Source organism: Galeopterus variegatus, unplaced genomic scaffold (assembly GCF_000696425.1).
Source record: "Galeopterus variegatus unplaced genomic scaffold, G_variegatus-3.0.2 Scaffold367, whole genome shotgun sequence".
Classification (NCBI taxonomy): domain Eukaryota; kingdom Metazoa; phylum Chordata; class Mammalia; order Dermoptera; family Cynocephalidae; genus Galeopterus; species Galeopterus variegatus.
The window spans coordinates 582,652-585,917 of record NW_007726478.1 but is presented as its reverse complement, the minus strand read 5'-3'; positions in this window follow the sequence as shown (position 1 = coordinate 585,917).

The following is a 3,266-nucleotide window of genomic DNA, read 5'->3' as shown; positions in this document are numbered from 1 at the left end:
GTGCTCCGGCCGCAGCAGAGGTGACACGGAAGTGGGTCCCAGCCGCCGAGAGCCACCCGCCATGGGGACACAGGGTCATGGCTGCACAGGGACACAGGTACGGCAACAGGTACATACCTGAGAGCTAAGCACACCTGCCCGGGCGCGGGCGCACGTCGCCACGGCTATCCGCAGTGACGCGTCCGTGCCATCCTGGGAATCCAGGGGGCCTGGGCGCTCGTGGAGCTCGGTACCCAGGAAAGGGCCTGTAGTAAACGCCTAATAACTAGGTGCTGGCGGAATGAATGAATGAACGAACACAGAGCACTTCACAAAACCAGGAAAAGGCAAAGACTGGGAACCAGGCGACAGTGGGGAGGGGGGCCCAGAATGACCCAGGCGCCTCTGTGATTACGGGGACCCCCTGGGCTGCTCTGGGACGAGGAGGCAGCCACACCCCCACGCCGCCCCGACTCTGCGGGAGTAGCAGATCGGAAAGGGTGGGCCCGAAGTGCTCCTGGGCTGGGCATGCCCGCCCCTGGTCTAGGACTCTCCGGTGGGCGGGCGGGTGCAGGGGAGCTGAGCGCTGAAGTCTCTCTGCTCCTTTTAATAACCACCCTGCGTGAGTGGCTGACGCAGCAGCAGCCTGGTGCTGACGGGGACGGGGTGCTGTGATGTCGGGGGGACGAGACACAGGGGGTGTCAGTGAGTCACGCACCTTCTTCCTGGGACAGGGGGTCCTTGAGCCGGTGAGGGCTCGTGGAGACCTTGTCACTGGAGACAGTTTGCCTGCCCACGTCCCTATTTGGTCAGTTCGACCCACCTGAGGGTGGGAGTGAGTCTGAGGCCCGGAATGGGGCTGGGACTTCTCTGGGGTGAGCGGCAACACGGAGGTCTCTGTTTCCCAACTCCCCCACAAAGGGTCTGTACTCAAAACTGGGGCAGAGGGCCGGCCCGGTGGCGCACTGGTAGAGTGCGGCGCTTGGGGGCGCTTGGGAGCGCAGTCGCCGAGAGCCACCCGCCATGGGGACACAGGGTCATGGCTGCACAGGGACACAGGTACGGCAACAGGTACATACCTGAGAGCTAAGCACACCTGCCCGGGCGCGGGCGCACGTCGCCACGGCTATCCGCAGTGACGCGTCCGTGCCATCCTGGGAATCCAGGGGGCCTGGGCGCTCGTGGAGCTCGGTACCCAGGAAAGGGCCTGTAGTAAACGCCTAATAACTAGGTGCTGGCGGAATGAATGAATGAACGAACACAGAGCACTTCACAAAACCAGGAAAAGGCAAAGACTGGGAACCAGGCGACAGTGGGGAGGGGGGCCCAGAATGACCCAGGCGCCTCTGTGATTACGGGGACCCCCTGGGCTGCTCTGGGACGAGGAGGCAGCCACACCCCCACGCCGCCCCGACTCTGCGGGAGTAGCAGATCGGAAAGGGTGGGCCCGAAGTGCTCCTGGGCTGGGCATGCCCGCCCCTGGTCTAGGACTCTCCGGTGGGCGGGCGGGTGCAGGGGAGCTGAGCGCTGAAGTCTCTCTGCTCCTTTTAATAACCACCCTGCGTGAGTGGCTGACGCAGCAGCAGCCCGGTGCTGACGGGGACGGGGTGCTGTGATGTCGGGGGGACGAGACACAGGGGGTGTCAGTGAGTCACGCACCTTCTTCCTGGGACAGGGGGTCCTTGAGCCGGTGAGGGCTCGTGGAGACCTTGTCACTGGAGACAGTTTGCCTGCCCACGTCCCTATTTGGTCAGTTCGACCCACCTGAGGGTGGGAGTGAGTCTGAGGCCCGGAATGGGGCTGGGACTTCTCTGGGGTGAGCGGCAACACGGAGGTCTCTGTTTCCCAACTCCCCCACAAAGGGTCTGTACTCAAAACTGGGGCAGAGGGCCGGCCCGGTGGCGCACTGGTAGAGTGCGGCGCTTGGGGGCGCTTGGGAGCGCAGTAGCGCTCCCGCTGAGGGTTCGGATCCCATGTAGAGACCGGTCCGCTCACTGGTTGAGCGCGGTGCGGACTCGACACCGAGGGTTGCGATCCCGTTGCCGGTCGCGGTATGGGCGCGACACCGGGGGTTGCGATCCCGTTACCGGTCTTAAAAAAAAAAAAAAAGGAAAAAAAGAAAAAAAAAAAAAAAAACTGGGGCAGAGCTATAGTTGAGTCTAGGTCTGGACAGGCAGGGGTCCGCTCTGGCTTCTCCAGCCAGGGTGGGGTGGGAGGCAGCAGGAGCTGAGGCCTGAGCAAGGCGCAAGTGGTGGCTATAGAGCCCCCCCCCATGCCTTATTTCTTTCTGGGAGGAAAAGACCCGGGTGGAGGTGCTGAGTGGGCGCTGGCTTCCCGGTGGGGGAAGAGTGTGTTGTTGGTGTGCAGAACCGTGGGGTGGCTGGGACTGGGGTGCATGGTGGGAGGGGAGGCCAAGGGATGAGCTGCATGTTGGGTGCAGGGGAGAGCCCAGTGCCCAGGTAGGTGGCAGCCTACGGGACCTGGATGCACAACAGTATCCGGCCTGGTGAACGTTGGGGTGTGAGTGATGCACCTGACGAGGTCAAGGTTCAGGTTAGGTTTGTAGGCAAACTTGGTTGGGTGAAGTTGGGGTGCCCCAAAATGTTGGGAAATAGAATTGGGATTCTGGCGAATATTGGGGTTCACATAAATGGGGTTGTCTCAATGTTGGGGTTTGGGGAGGCACTGGGGATGATTGCATGAAATTGAGTGTTGGGGTCTTGGGAGAACTGGAGTGTCGGTTATGTTGGAAAGCATGTCAGGACAGATGTCAAGTTTCAGATAAAGTTGGGGTGTCTGAGAGCCGGGGCTTGGGTGGGCATGGCGATCTGGGCAAGGACCGCATGTCGGGATCGCTGGGGCACAGCAAAGGTCAGGGTCCCCACCAGGCTGGAGCACCTGCAAGCAGCGGCCAGAAGCTCCTTTGTTCCCCGCCGCAGGCCAGAGGGCGGGCACCGGGAAGTGGGTCAGCCCCGCCCCGCGGTGCGCTGGCCACGCCCCCGCGCACGCGGGCGGAGGACTGCGGACTGGGAACATCCCAGCCAATCACTGTGCCCGGCGGCGGCGCGCGGGGGAGGGCGGGGCCGGGACAGGCCCGGCCCCCCAGCTCATGAATATGAGGCGCGGCCGCGGCTCTCCGGGCTTCTGACTGGCCTGCGCGGCGCGGGGGGCGGGTCTCTGGGGCGGGGCCCAGCGTCGGCACATATAAGGCCGGGCTCCGCGGCGCCCCCCCTCACTCGCGCATTAGGAGGCTCTGGTTGTTGTGGTGTGTCGTCTTCCTGCCTGCG